Here is a 15,535-nt window from a genome sequence, read left to right as displayed (position 1 = left end):
ACACGGAGCAGGACGGGGACCACCCCCATCCTGAGCCTGGGATCCTGACCCCGTCAGAGACACCAGGCTGGCAGGGAAACGCAGAGGAACTTGCTGGAAGGGCAGCATTCCTCTAGCAGGCAAAGGAGAAACGCTCGCAGGGTCCAGCTTCAGTGTTCCCGGAGGAGCAAAGAAGGATGGACTCGGGGCTGACAGATGATGAGTGACTGACTGAAGCAATGGGTCTTTAGTTTCTGGGGCGAAACAAAAATGGGAGGGGCTTCTGCTGGGACAGGGTTGATGGCCCTTCCCGGCCACTGTGCTCTTTCCTCCTCCTTGTTGATGTCCTGGGGTGTGCTTTGCTTTGGTCTCCTGCCTAAGGCTCCAGGGCAGAAGGTGACAAAAGGCTACTTTTCGAGATTGTGGCTGTGGGTTCCTGCAGAATCCACCCCAGCTTTGGGACCCTGACCTGCACCGTGAGACCCACGTTCACTTGGCTGCTGCTAACGTCCTACCTGCTTCCCCATTCGGTCCTGCTCCTTCTGACTCAGGCTCCCTTGAATGTGCCAGGCAGGAAGGGGTTCCTGGGCTCCCTGCAGCTAAGCACACCTGGGACAGTCGCCCTGCTTCCTTCCCACAGCTATTCAAGCACACATCCACAGACCCGAACTTGAGTCCAACTCTCCACAGAGGAGGCCAGGCTACAGGGTGTCTCATCCTCTGTGGAGAGTGTATATACTGGCATCCAAACTGCATCAGACCTTCCGAAGCTCTCCGAGGGATTCCGACCCACTGGAGTCAGTAAGATAAACCACATGCAGGTGGCACACACCTCGCAATGAATTTGGCGCAGAGCAGGTCCTGTGGAAAGCACACGTGAAGGCACAGACTATGAATATTCCAAAGGGCTGGCGGCACTGGGAAGCATGCGGATGTCCAGGTTGTATCAGAGCTCTAAATAAGAGAGGAAATGCTCATCTTGCATCCATCAACCAGCCAGAAGGCAAACCGATCATTTCCCCAAACAGCACTTCTCTTGCACCCACAGCGGCCATGAAAGCTGAGGGCTCCCTGCTTATGACCCAATCACCTCCCAAAGGCCCCGCCTCTTAATACCATCACCTTGGGATAATGAAGTCGACATATGAATTTGGTGGGAGGACACAAGCTTTGGGTCCATAATATGGACCCAGCAAGCATCATGACCTGCAGACCGCCTGACCCTACACAGGAGGGACCCTCATTACTCTTCAGGGGGGAGGCATAGAAGTTCATGCTCCTGCAATATCTTTTTCTATATTAAGCTGAGACGAGCTAATTTTTTTTTGCACACTCATAAGACCTTTTTCCCAAATGAAAACCTCTTTTCTTATTCCTAAATGAGGAAACATATTTTTTAATGCCTCCAGTTTGTCCAACATGGCACCAAATGCTTGATATTTAACCCTTAGAACAATCTAAGAGGTTGGCATCCCACTTGGTGGATGAGGACGCAGAGGCTCAGAGAGGTTAAGTCACCTGCCCAAAGTCACAATGCTAACCGTGATCTGGTTGACCCCAAAACCCATGTATGCCTCTTCCAATGTTAGCAACACCCTCACAGGTTTATTTGCACCCACGAGTGGGCTGTCATGCCTCCTTCCACGTGGCAGGAGCAGAGAGTGCGAATGAACAAATCATACTCTGCCGGCCCTTCTCTGGCCGAGGCTGATCTCGGTTATGGGACCAGACAGCAGGTGCTGCTCCCTCCTGCGAACAGTGGGGGCAGGAAGCTATTTCAAGCAAGGGCCATGAGGGGCAGCACCAGCCCCCTCTGGCTGCCACACATAAAGGTGGCTCAGGCGCAACTCCAAGGAGCCACGTGATGGAGTGGAGGGTTGGTGGCTGTGGGGCAGCAACCACTGTATTCTGGGTGTCACACGTTCCCCATGTACCTCCCCGAGCGTACGCCTAGTCAACCTGGTGGGCCTACTAAGTCATTGGCATTGACCTGACCTTCTCCTGTAAGCACCTGCAGAGGACAGCCATGTGCCTTTCCACCTGTCTAACTGAAGCCCACCCCCCAGCACCTGGTGTTTCCACCACGGAACCCAGGGACGTGGCGGAGCCGACTTAGAGAAACCCATTCTTTGAACGCTGAGGGGACCCTTAGACAATACGCTGTTGGATGTGATAGAAATGTCATGGGCTTGTGCCAAAGACTTATTTTCAAATCTTGGCTCTGCCACAAGCCATGTGCCCTTGAGGTAATTACATGACCTTTCTGTATTCTCATCAGCAAACCTGCTTCATACGAGCCATAAAGCAATGAAATGGAATCGTACCTGGAATGGTAGGCGGCATGATCGGGCTCTAAACGACATCGTGACGTGTTCATGGGCGAGAATGCTCCTGCTCTCCCCCTGGCCAGGGACCCCCGCCTCTCCCACATCAGATAAGGACCTGCCGTGGCTTCAGTGCTTAGCCAAAAATTTCAGAGCTGTGACCTCTGGGTAAGACAAGAAGAATAAAGTGTATCTGACCAACAAATCACATCCCACTCCATGAAGGAGGGAGAGAGAGAGAAGGAGAGAGAGAGAAGAAAAAATAAAAAGAAGAGGGTTGGAGGGGAAGGGGGTTGCAGGGAGCAAGTGGGAGTTGGTTTTCTAAGAAGGACCCCTCATTTCTTGGTATGCAAGTTCCAGATAAGTCGGGGGACATTCGAGGAAAGTTCCCTTGTGGTTTGGAACCTGGTCGTGTAGGACTCTGAGGGACGTGTCAGTGAAAACTTGAATGGCCTTGAAAACCCGACCACAGAAGCATGACTGTCTTTGAGGAGGGCCTCCAGTAAGGGCTTCAAGGACAGAGAAAACTCGTAGAAACAGTTATGCAGTCGTGGCAGGAAGCCTCCCAGCCTCACCACCTAAAGGAACAGGAAAAGTAGAAAATGTACCTTACACACGGGGTCATCTGGCCAAGGAGACGGTCCACACCGAGCGCAGGAGGTGCCATCTGCCTTCTTGCTGCTTCTGGTAAAAGGCAAGAGGAAGAGGGAGCTAAAGGAAGGGCCCTTGGACAAAAGGGAGCCCGACGTCCTGGTCTGGGAAATTCTCGACCTCTCCCGATGCCAAATGGTGTCAAAGTTAAGAAAGGGCTCCCGGGCCAAAGACAAGTGCAGGGCGCTGTCAGGAAAATCTGGTCTAAAGATGAATCCAGAAGTGTGATTGGGTCTTGGTCTGCTTGGGCTGCTATAACAAATAGTAAGTCCCACAGACAGGGTGGCTGGAAAAACCCTGTCTTCCATCGGGTGTCTATGACAGCTGAGGGTTATTTTTTTCTTCCAGTGGAATGAGCCCCAAAGTCTTACAGAGAATCATAGTGGGAGAAACATGGCCAGCATGGGCTGGAAGGCACAGAGAGCACACATTGAAATGATGCCTCTGGACCCCAGACCTGATACAGGTGGGAAGCAGGCTGAGAAAAGGATGCCCCAGGAAAAGGAAGGATGACCCAGAGGGAGAAACAGAGGCAGGTGGAGTGGGTGCAAGAGCCACGGAATTTGCCCCGGGAGCTGTCTGCTGGTGCTGCCTGCCTTTCACAAGTGCTCTGAGCCCGTGACTTGGGTGCATCCCCACCTTCCCCCCTGGACGAACAGGATGGCCTACAGCATCGTCGCCTGCTTGTCCCATTGTTGTCTGTCATTGAGTGTGGGACGGGGTGGATGGCTTGTGTCTCTAGTTCACAAACTTCGGATCAGAGAGAAGTGGATTTGAGGGCTCAAGGAGCCTTGTCAGTATGGATAAGCTGATGCTCCATGAGGATGAGGCTTTGGGGGCCTTGGGAGAGGCTGAGCACACCTTGCACATGGGAAGGCCATGAACCGCTGCGGGACAGAGGGCGAGTGCAGCTGCCAGCCTCCAAGATGGCGCCTACAGATCCCTCCCTCTGGTGTTCTCAGGCCTGTGTTGTCCATCCCTTCCAGAATGGGACTGACCCACAGAACCAACAGCACACTGGAGAACTGAAGCGTGCGACTTCCGAGGTAGCTCTAACACTGTGGCTTCCTCTAATTCTCGCTCGGGGCCCTTGCTCTGGGAGAAGCCAGCGGCCACGTCATGAGGGCACCTGAGCAGGCCTCTGCCGACAAAGAGCGTGGACTTGCCAACGGTGCACAGGAGCCATGCCATGGCCTCCTTCAGATGGCCGCCGGCCTCCTTCAGATGGCCGCAGAGCCCTGGCTGGCTCTTTTACTGCAACCTTGTGAGAGAACCCAAGCCCTACAATCCTACTAAGGTGTTCTTTAATTCCTGCCCCAACAGACACTATGCAAAAATAATACGCTTAGTATCGGGTTCAGCTGCGACGGTGTGGGGTAATTTGTTACCCAGCAACAGCTAACTATTACAGGATGGAAATAAACACGTCAAAGATTTCATTCAATTGGTTAATTAATGATGAAAATAGAAATAACAGCTCCCAGAGCATTTGAGGAACTTGATATTTATGGGCAATTTAATGAAGGGCTGTTAGAATCTGAGGGCTAGGTTAATACAAAATAATACGAAACCGGTTCCTGTCCTATGGAGTAATGAACTGCCACCTTTGGGTTATCTTTTCCACCAAACAGAAATCAGTGCCATCTCTGTCTGTCAAAAATCTAAAGTTCACACAGAATTTCTGAGACCTTTAATCGACAGAAGGCAGGGAATGGAGTCATTCTTTGCAGTGAGAGCCTGCTCTGTGGTTTGTGGCATGTTTAGCAGCATCGTGGCCTTTGTCCTGCTACTTGTCAGCAACACTCCCACACTCCCACACTCCCCACCAGTCATGACAAACTGAGAACCACTGCTGCACATCCTTAAGTAATCCTTGGGCAGACCTATCAAATGATGCTCATTTCGACACTGACATGACATGCCGTCCACTTTTTGGCCTCATTTCCAAGTTTTAAATACTTTCTCATAATGAGCGTCTGCAGGCCAGGAACTGAGAAAGGAAGCTCCCTCCCACTTGACTGCTTCCAAGGAAAGGGGGTTCTGGCCCCTTGCTGTGCCCCAGCTAAAACTGGACACACAGTATGGTCTCCTTCACCTCCGCCCAGAAGAGGACAGGAAGGAATGGATAGAGAAGGCAAATACAGTCGGAATAGGGGATGGGGTCAGAGAGCTTCCAGGGGTAAGCCTCACGGCACCATATAGAGACTTGTCTCAAAGCAGCTCGGGCAGGAAGATCAGTTGTTAGCCTGAGAGAAAGTTAAGGAGAGGAACAGGATGCCCAAAGAGAACCCCAGGCCCTAACTAAGGCTTTTTTGGGTTTTGCTTGCTACCTTTTCAAAATCATTTTAAACATGCAAGAAAAGAAGAAATTTGAATTCACCTTTGGGGGCAGATTGATTTTTTCTTTTTTTGAAAGGAACCATTACATGAATTCCTTCAATGAATTCCCCCCCCCCTTTTTTTTTAAAGATTTTATTTATTTATTTGACAGAGAGAGACACAGTGAGAGAGGGAACACAAGCAGGGGGAGTGGGAGAGGGAGAGGGAGAAGCAGGCTTCCTGCGGAGCAGGGAGCCCTATGCAGGGCTCGATCCCAGGACCCTGGGATCATGACCTGAGCCGAAGGCAGACGCTTAATGACTGAGCCACCCAGGCGCCCCATGAATTCCCCTTTAAACCGATGAGGGATAGAAGCAGAAAAATGTTCACCCTTACCCCGGAAGGCTGACCTACAGCCTGCCTAGTTTCGATAAGGATCAAATACGTGCTGGTTGCTACATTCTTAAAGGGTCTCATGACTGCCTGTAAATCTCACCCATAGTTAATGTCGAGCTGAATGATAAGCAGCAGAGAAATCTTGCAAAAGTAGTTTTACGAGCAGAAATTCGAAGATGTTTATGATCTAATACTCCCTGCATATCCCCTTCCTGTTGAGCACCAAGCGTACAACCACCAGCCTCACACAGCAAAAGTGCAGCCCTCTCTGTCCACAGGCCTTGTCCCTGTGCTACTTCCATAAACTTACTAAGCTGCACCATTGAACATCGCAAGAATTCTTTCTTGGCTGTCACATTCGACAATCCGCAACAAAACCATTACTTCGATTACTGAATATAAAGCAAATACTCACCATGCTTGTTGAGTCTGTTGGCCTGTATGTGGATGCTTGAGGCTGAGAAGCTCCACATTCTGCACAGAGTAAATGGCAGAATCAGACCTGGACCTGAAAAAGAAAATTAATTAGTCGGCAAGAGGTGGAGGAATCGGTTTGCGGTGACTATACCTGCAGCCGGTGGGGCGATGTGTCTGCAGGAGGCCAGACTGGGTTGGAGAATTCCCCCACCAGTTAAGGAGGAAAGGCCAGGGCAGGGAACCTGGGTGGGGCTTGTCGTCACTTAGCCTTTGGGGATGCTGTGGCACTAAGCTTAGTTTTAAGGCCCAGTGAGGACTCGTGTTAGACAGCCACTTTGGATGGACCAGTTTTGTCAGGGATCAAAAGGCAAGGGAGCACTCCAGAGGCCAACAGGTATCCCTCAAACCTAGGGGTTGTTTTTATTATCAATCATCCTGGGAACAGGCTGGTCTTGAGATGGGGAACAAGGATCAGGGAGGCCAGCCTCTGACAGGAGAGATGGACATTCTTTCTGGGCCTCCCAGCAGCTGGGCTGGACCCTGAATCAGGGACATACACAAAGCCTTCCAAGGGAAGGAAGCCAGATGGGGGAGCCCAGGAAAGGACCCCAGGACAGACCCACCTAGAGACTCTAAGGGTTGCCACGTCCAGTAGGCTTATCACTTACCTATGCTGTACTTCCTTCCCTCTCTTCCTCCCTAGCTCGTCAACCCAGTCTGGTTTCTGTTGTGGGGTAGGAATTTAAGGGAAAAGCCTGTTCTGTACCTAAAATACAGTGCCAAGTGCCAAAGCTGGCATTCTGCTAAGGACAACAGCCTGAGGGAGAGGAACGGTGGCCTGGCCCAAAGATAGAGCATGTATGCAACACTACAACCCCCAAACTGGACCTCTGAGAGATCTCAGGAGGACTGAGACCCTGAGCACAGAGGGGACCCAAGGTTAACAATTCCCAAGACTAACAAGCAGCTGGGGAAATCATGGAAAGATGAAGTATGGTTGAGGTGTGGTCACAAACTGGTTAGGCCTGGACATGCAGGCTCTTGATGAATGATGGATAGACAGGCAGGCAGAGACACAGGTGGGAGGATGGATGGATGGATGGATGGATGGATGGATGGGTGGGTGGATAGGCAGGCAGACAGACATAGGTAAAGGACGGATGGTGAAGGAGTTCAGAGCATGTCACCTCAAAGGAGGCCACTTTGGCATATTGATTATTTTGAGTTAAAAGACTTAAGAAACAGCTGGTGTGGGGCATCTGGGTGGCTGAGTCAGTTAAGCATTTGACTCCTGACCTCAGCTCAGGTCTTGATCTCAGGGTCATGAGTTCAAGCCCTGTATTGGGCTCCATGTTGAGCGTGGAGCCTATAAGAAAAAGAAGGGAAGGAAGGAAGGAAGGAAGGAAGGAAGGAAGGAAGGAAGGAAGGAAGGAAGGGAGGGAGGGAGGGAGGGAGGGAGGGAGGAAGGGAAAGAAACAAACAGCAGGTGTAAGACACTTGGACCCTCCTTTTTCTTCCTGAAAGCAGAAGGTAAAACTCCCATATGAAAGTGCCCGCCCTGTCCCAGGAGGAAAGAAACATTCTTGTTACCAGAGACCAGGAAATGGAGGCCGAAAGATCTGTACAAGCAAATGTTAAACAGACCCGTAACTTCCTAGATACTTCTGCATAATTTACTACTCCTAGCCCAAACCCCTCTGTCTTTCTGATAAGTAAAAATTTATTGTCTCTTTATCTAAAAGGTATGAAAACTTCCTGTTCTGGTCACTTCTTCAGGCCTTCATTATCTTAAGATGGCTCCCACATACACACAAATATTTAATTAAACTTGTATGCTTTTCTCCTGCCAATCTGTCTTATGTCAATTTAATTTTTAGACCCAGCTGCAGACCCAGAGAGGGTAGGGGAGAATTTCTCCTCCCCTACAATAGATAAATAGAAATTGATATAGGTATAGGGAGGGAAGAAAATTATAGAGGAAACATTTATATTTATTATCTTCCTAAAATGTGGACAAGGGGCAAAGAAAGGACGTGAAAACATAAATGAATGACAACCAGACAATGCAAATTACTTGCTTTTGCTCGTCACAATCCAGAAGGAGCTGCAGAGGCCAAGTTCAAAGCTCCCCAGGCTTCCTCTGCTCTAGGTATGTGTGATGGACACACTTCACAGCAGTTTCACCCAACACCAATCAGGACGTCACAACTTAGCATGAAACAGAAGTCCGAGAGCCAAAGGATTGGCCCATGGTCATAGGAAAGGAAGTAAGCAGAGGAGGTTGTCCAGATGGGCCCCGAGGGAAGGCTGGTCTTTGGAGGTATCACTGTGAGCTCCCTGACCCCACAGCCACAGGGTTCCTTCAGGAAGGTTCTGCTGCCCTTCACCCGTCTCCTACAGAAAGGGAAGGTTATGATACTTGACCTACTTCCCTAGGGTGTGTCAAGCAGCTCAAACAACTACTCTAAAGAATGTGGCTATTTGGGAATAAAAGACCCTATGCAGGGCTACCTAATGTCACTTAATAACTACACAAGGCCCCCAGAAACATGACAGCCCAACAGATTGTGCCAAAGGCTTTGTGACGAAATGGAGCCCAGTGGGGCGTTAAGAGCCCTAATCCTCTGTGAAAGGCCTAACTGGGGAGCCCAGTCATATGCAACGTGCATATTTTTCTACACATAAAGCTGATTATCTACCACTTCCGGGAAACAAGGGAAAAATTACTTGTCATTATTTTAGACTAAAAAATAGTGAGTTCTGGAAGTTTCTTGACTCCCCTCCTACCTTGCCCATTAATAGCTCTAAAGAGGAAAAACTACCACGCTGATTTGGAGTGACGCAATGGGTGACAGCATGCTTCACGTCTTAAGAGGAGGTGGGAAAGAAGGATCCACCTTTAAAGAACTCCAATTAAAGTAATTACCATTGTTACCAAAATTACTGTTTTTAAAAGCTTGAAGTCCTCTATTGGAGAACACTTCAGAAAGCTGTGGGGAAAAAAAACCCCACATGACCAGCACGATTAGGGAGAACAAAAGCCAAGCCTTGTTTAAAGCAAGCTGCTTAAATCCTCCCGTGCCTCCGTGCCACGGTGGGAAGTCACCATTCCTGAAAGCCTGTCATACTTTCTTAAGTTTTCAAAGAGCTGTCAGCAATATTCCCAGGGTGGGAGGGCGACGGGCACGTGAGCGGGGCTACACGTGGCAGGTCGCATGGGGCCAAGGCTGTCTCCTTCTGGCCCTTCCTGAACTGCTCTTCAGACGAGGCACATGCCGTGGCTCCTCGTTCTGGGCCACAGGGTGGATGGACCACGACAGGCAGGGATAGGGAATGCTAGGAGATAGGCCAGAGCCCCTCCGGGATAACCTTTGCACTCTTGATGTGGTGCCTGAAAGATCTAGATATTGGTGGGCGTGCTCTCAGATTATGAAGGCAAGGACAGCTTTTGTACATTTTCAGTGTGTTGCAGATGGATATTTTCTGTAAATTGTCCTAAAAGTCAACTACTAGGAACATAAAATTAATAATAATAAAAAAAGACATACAAAATATAAGCCCCACGACATTGTTTTCAGGCTCAACAGGCAAATACAAAATACTCTGTGCATTTGCTAGAAAAGATGCTAAGAGCTTTCTCTCAATTTCTGTACTTCCCCCACAGCAGACCACCGGTCTGGGGCTACCCTTCATGCAGCTCTGGTGGAGGATAGCACATCTCGAAGTCGTTGCTAGAATACTTAGTCACCCAAAGTGGTCACAGGCAGATGGTTCCACTGGTCAAATGAGGCGTGGAAAACGCCTCATCTCCTTTCGGGCAGGCACAGTGCATAGTGGCAGATTAAAGGCTCTGAGAGATCCTGTTTCAAAAGAAGTGAAAAAACTCCCTTTCTTGAGCCCAGTTCTCCAAATATATTTGCTCACTTTCTCTTTCTCTCTTCTTTTATTTGCGTACTGATTAACTTATTCTTGCCTAACACTTGCACTATTCACCTGATGACATCCCACCGACCCCACGTTAAGAGATGCTTGCCTGGGGTCTGACCTCACAGGCATCTGCCTGGCCTCGAACAAGTCGGTCTGGAATGCTGGACCCCAAAGTGGAAAAGCCCCACCAGCCCGCATCGATCCCGCAGTGGTGATGTCTGGACCCATTTGTGGACCATGCCAAACAGTCCAAGGACTCACTCCTGGTGACGGTCAGGTTCCTCTTGCTCATTCAGCAGCAGCAGATAGAACTCCTGCTATTAGTGCTACTCCGCTTTGGCGATGGCCCGGCACGCTGGGACACGGCGGCCTTTAGCAGAAGTCTGTGCATAGAATAAACTCGATCAAGGGTAAGGAGACTGCGAGCTTCGCTGGGGTGCGGCGATGCACCAGCTACAGCGACTCTGTTTATCTTTCCCTGGGCTCGCTCAAGCTAGGCTCAGAATGGCTTTTCCTAATTAGCTGGCATCAGGCAAACATCGCCTGCAATCAGTGTCCTTACAGGAGGCTTCCGAATACTGCTCAGAAATACATTTGAATGCGTTACACCTCCCAATTCCCCTCTAACAAAACAATTATCCATAGTCCAATTTCCACACGCGGAACCCCAAGTGCCATTCACACTGGGGTCAGTAGAACGAGGGTCTGGTGGTGCCGGCACTCGACTGCCAATGGTTTTAACAGTCATGGAGACAACTAACTGGTGGCGACAGCAGGTTTAGAACACCACTGTCTTCCAAGGACAGGCCTTCACAAATCAAACACACGCCAAAGTCAAGGCCCCTTTCTTGTTTCCTGCATTCCCTAACACCACCTTGTACCCCTGTGGGGTCACTACCTCACAATCTACTCGATATAAGCCATCCCGAGTCACAGAAAACAGTGTTTCTAGGCCTGGGAGTCTTCCTGGTACCCACGTAGGCACAGTATCTCGTCTCAGAAAATCGAGCTCCTTGTCCGCGTGTTGCATCATCCCTCCACACATCCGATGTGAATCCCCAGCCACTGCAGGGACCAAGAGACTTCCTACTGACACAAGCATAATTAGGAGGACGCCAGACTATGTCACAGGCTTCTGTGCGGTTATGAAACATGCCAGAAAATTCTTAAATACACCTCTCGACAAAAGGTGGAGTCTGATTCCCCTCCCTGTGAAGAAAGGCTGGGGGTGGGGGGGTGGCGGGGCTTGCTCCTGACAGACCACAGCAGGAGACATGGCTGCCTGTCTCCCAAGGCAAGGCCAGAAAAGGGGTATGGCTTCCTCCTGGTTGTCTCTCTCTCTCTCTCTGGGGACATACAGCTTTGGAACCCTGAGCTGCCATATAGGAAGTGTCACCATCTGGAAGACGCCATGCTGGAAAGACCATGAGTGGAGACCACATAGAGAGACGCCTGAGGACAAGGAGCTCCAGCTCTTCCCGCCCAGGTGCCATGCATGGGAGTAAAGAAGCCTCTGAGATGCTCTCAGCTGCTCCTGAACTGGGTGACATAATAAATGTTCATGGTTGTTTCAAGCCATGAGGTTTGGGGTGATTTGTTACTTGGCCATAGCTAACTAATACAATCCTTGAGTGGGGCACCACCAGAGCCCTTTCTACTTCTCTTTTTCTCAGCACACACTCTTGGCCTCTTGAAAACTCCCCCAGCTAGAGGAGCTCACCTACAAAGGAACACCTAAGCACACCTGGTCTCACAGACTTAGCCTTGAACAGCCTCTCCGCCCCCATTGCTCACACTTCGCTTCATGCTGCTCGCCTCCTTGGGGCTGACTCTTACTTTCTATTTGAGACACCTGTAGTTACAAAGCCCAGCTGGTCACTTGGTTGCTAACTTGAATGCTCTGTTCTCTTGAGTTGCCAAGCTTAGCTCTCTCATGCACCCACCATGCGCCTGGTGAGCTGATGTACCCCATCCCTGGGCTCCTCCACTCACAAGGAGCCCCGTCAGGTCCAGGCATGGCTGGCTGGTGCCTACAACTTCCACATGCTTCCTCCCTCCCTCATGCTACTGTTTATGGAGCATCGACAAGGCTCCAGGAGCAGAACAAAGCTGATAATCTCTCACTGTTCAGTAGAAGCAAGGAGCAAGAAGCAAGAAGCAAACTCTTATCTTCATTAACAGGCTGATGAGCCAATGCCAACCAGGAAGTTGTGCGGCCAGGACAGAAAATTTAAAGGGGAAAGATCTACTTTTTGTTGTTATAGTGGCGTGAGGTCTTGTATGGCTGCGAATGGGCACAACTGCGAGTTTTGTCATCTCTAAAACAGAGATGGTCACAGCGCTGTCGTAAGGAGTACATTGGACGATATATGCGAGATGTTTCACCCCGTGCCTGACATACAAGAAGAGCTCAATGAAGGTACGCTTTTCTTACTCTCCTGACATCCTATCCCAAGTTTAATATGCCCTGCACTGAGCTCTTTGCATCCCCTCCATGCCTCCCACATCGTCCCCATCCTGGCTGATGGCACATTATCCTTCCACTTAGCCGAAAAACCCCCAAACTGCTGGGGGGATGCCGTCTCCTTTCCTTCTCTCACGTTCCACGTGCAACTGACTGGCAGTGCATTTTGATTCTACCTTCAAAATAGATTCAGAACTGACCACTTCTCACCACTGGCTTCTCTTACCTTGTCCAAGCTCTCATCACCACCCCCCCTTAGTTCCCGGCCGAGATGTGCAGACTGCCCTGACCAGCTTTTTGACCCACTGCCAGGAGAACTGTGGTTAAACAGAAGTCACATCAACTGTTTCCTCAATAACCAGTGGTTTCTGATCATTCTCAGATGAAAGCCCAGTCCTAATGACCTCAGGATCTAATGATCTGGCCCCTGTTCTGGACTTCTCTCTCCCATCTCTCTCTCACCACCACCACACCACCCCTCCCCACCCGGCCTCCGGCACATTGTTGGATTTGGCTTCTCTGGCCTTCCTTTGGTTCCTCAAGCACACCAGGCCTGCTCCTGCTTCAGAACATTTGCACTGGCTATCCCTTCTGTCCCAAAGACTCTTTTTTTTTTTTCTTAACAAATATCTGAATGGCTTGCTTCCTCAGCTTCTTCCAGTCAACTTCTCCAGGAGGTCTTTGCCAATCATCTTAATTATAATTGCAACCCCTCCCAACTCTCTCTTTCCCTCCCCCATGCTTTCATTTTTGCCATAGCCCTTCTCACTGTCTACCACACTGTGTATTATTGACTTTGCCTTGTTTCCCCTCCTGGAATGGAATGTAAGCCCAGGAGGGTGTGGGGTCTGTTGTACACTGCTGTATTCCCAGTACCTAGAAACAGTGCCTAATACATGCCAAATGCTCAATAAGCATTCACTGGAGGAGGTGGGGGAAGGGAATACAGCATACTATTTCTTTGCTTTAAATGATCTAGAAAATACCCAAGCTGATCATGTGTGGATCCTTGCTTGGTTTTGAAACTAAAATGGAGAAAACGTTTGTACTTCTTCAGTAGGGAAGGGAAAGATGGCGGCCCCATGGGTACCTTTCCCCTCATCTTTCACTAGGTGCAGGTACAGTGGAATCACCATTAGCATGTGGCTCCGCCTCCTGCTGGTGGTAGGCATCATCCTCATTTGCATGTGGGGGTTAGAGTTCATCTCTTTGATAAAGATGCTCGCCCAAGGTGAAGAATAGAGCAGAGTTAGAGGTCAAGTCTCACCTCTGGGATGCTAGTTCTTAGGGAGGCCCTCTGACGCAGTCAGTGGCAGGTCTCTGAGTTACTCACAGTGGAGTAAACATTTCCCAGATGTGTCAGTCAACAGCTTGATAAATCACAAAGCATGCTGAGCTGGGGCGGGGGGGGGCGGTCACAGTTTATGGGTTTTAATCCCATAAACTCTGACATGGACCAGGTCCACAAGCCCCACGACCTGCAGGGACCACTCTACAGCTGAAGAACTTGCCGCGACCCCGTGAACTGAGCTACTCCTCACCTTCTCGGGAGGGTGACATCGCAGATGTCTCAGAGAGCCCAGCTATTCCAGACAAGAGCCATACAGGCAACGAGGGGGAAAACAGGAAAACAACCAAGGCATTTGGCAATGACAACCGTGCTTCATATACAACAGCTTTTTTCTTCTTGCTTATTTTCACTCATTCACTCTTTCAACAAATGCCTATTTAACATCCACCTAGGTAAGAGAGGTTTGTAATGGAGCTTACCTTCAGAGGAGCCTCATTTTCTGTGTCCTTGACTCCATTTTTTCTTTCGGAGCAGTCTACTCCATGCCTCTCTCTGGGGTGAAGCTCAGGGCCTCTACGGCAAGAAAGGCGGTTGGCTCCTTGCCGGATGGTCAACAGAGAAGTTGCAGAAGTTATAACCTTCAGAAGGCCCAGCTGAAATCTGCTGGCAGAGGCCGACATTCTGTAACCCCATATGCATGACGAATGGGGTTGGGCAACCTATCTGCATGTGAACTTCAAAAAGTACTTTAGGAAAAAGTGATGGGGGAAGGCCAGGAGAGCGATGACTAAAGATTTACTGGAAACAAACGAGTCAGGAGCTCTGGGTTCGGAGGGATGGGTTTGTCAGAGTTGGCATCCACCACATGGCACGAGGCCCAGGCATAGCAGGTGGTACAGACATAGCTTTAATTGATAGCTTAATTAAGGAATTAGGTAGGTTATAACTTCCCAACTACAGCCTGCTCTAGCTAAATTTTATCATCTTCCTTTTCCATAGAAACACACAGATAGAAGTAAAGGAGGGCTGAGTGTCATACACCCAGGAGCTGCTGCTCAGATGGTAGAAAAGGAAGAAAAATTATGTGTTAGGGAGGAAATGGCAACAGGTACTTCTTTCACTTGCAGGAAGCTGCCTCAGGAACCCCCAAAGGGCAATGCTTTACTCTTTCTCCTCAAGAACTTGCTGAGTGGCCTTCTACAGAGGAGAAGCACCATCTCCAACAGCCAGACTAGAGCCTCCAAAGGCGCAGGGCTGTGAAATGAATGAAGTCTGCAGAGACTCAGATGGAGAAGACATACAGCCATCTCACTGATGGCCATGAGCTCTGCAGAGGCCAACTACTATGTGCTTTATGAGCCACACTGGCCAGCTGCCTCAGGCCCCAGGAAAATGCTTGGCCCCCTGGCATGGGTGGGATGGGGCTCAGGAACTTGAACTTCTTTCTGTTATTCATAGCGTGGTCCCCTGTCTAGCTGCATCAACATCACCTGGGAGCTCGGAAGGGCTAGAGAACCTCGGAGCAAATTGCATTTCAGCAAGATCCCCAGGTGATTTCTTTTCTTTCTGTTTTTTTAAGATTTTATCTTAAAATCACCCCCCCCCAGGTGATTTCTATGCACATTAAAATTAAAAATTCAAGATTCAGTGACTTGGGGGCGCCTGGGTAGCTCAGTTGGTTGAGTGTCTGACTTCATTCAGCTCAGGTCATGATCCCAGGGTCTGGGATCGAGCCCTGTGTCGGGCTCCCTGCCCAGCAGGGAGCCT

At 49.8% G+C, this 15,535-nt stretch overlaps 1 long non-coding RNA gene across 2 annotated transcripts in view; it reads right to left on the bottom strand.

Moving 5' to 3' along the window:
* Positions 1 to 14,236, bottom strand: part of LOC123841954 (uncharacterized) — a 112,049-nt gene extending 97,813 nt beyond the window's left edge. Inside the window, exons 1-5 of one of the 2 annotated variants that reach the window (XR_010411715.1) lie at positions 10,275 to 14,236; positions 6,085 to 8,480; positions 2,912 to 2,987; positions 2,304 to 2,467; positions 812 to 933 (exon numbers count right to left, since the gene is read on the bottom strand). This is a non-coding gene — a long non-coding RNA (uncharacterized LOC123841954). Of the gene's footprint in view, positions 1 to 811; positions 934 to 2,303; positions 2,468 to 2,911; positions 2,988 to 6,084 lie in introns of both variants that reach the window. The other variant, XR_006790331.3, reaches the window with a different exon arrangement.
* Positions 14,237 to 15,535: the final 1,299 nt, after the last annotated feature.

This window comes from Mirounga angustirostris, unplaced genomic scaffold (genome assembly GCF_029215605.1).
Source record: "Mirounga angustirostris isolate CCGP_5_RB_7025 unplaced genomic scaffold, mMirAng1.0.hap1 SCAF_5, whole genome shotgun sequence".
NCBI classification, from domain to species: domain Eukaryota; kingdom Metazoa; phylum Chordata; class Mammalia; order Carnivora; family Phocidae; genus Mirounga; species Mirounga angustirostris.
The sequence above is the reverse complement of the archived record's forward strand: the minus strand, read 5'-3'. Positions and strand labels throughout refer to the sequence as shown.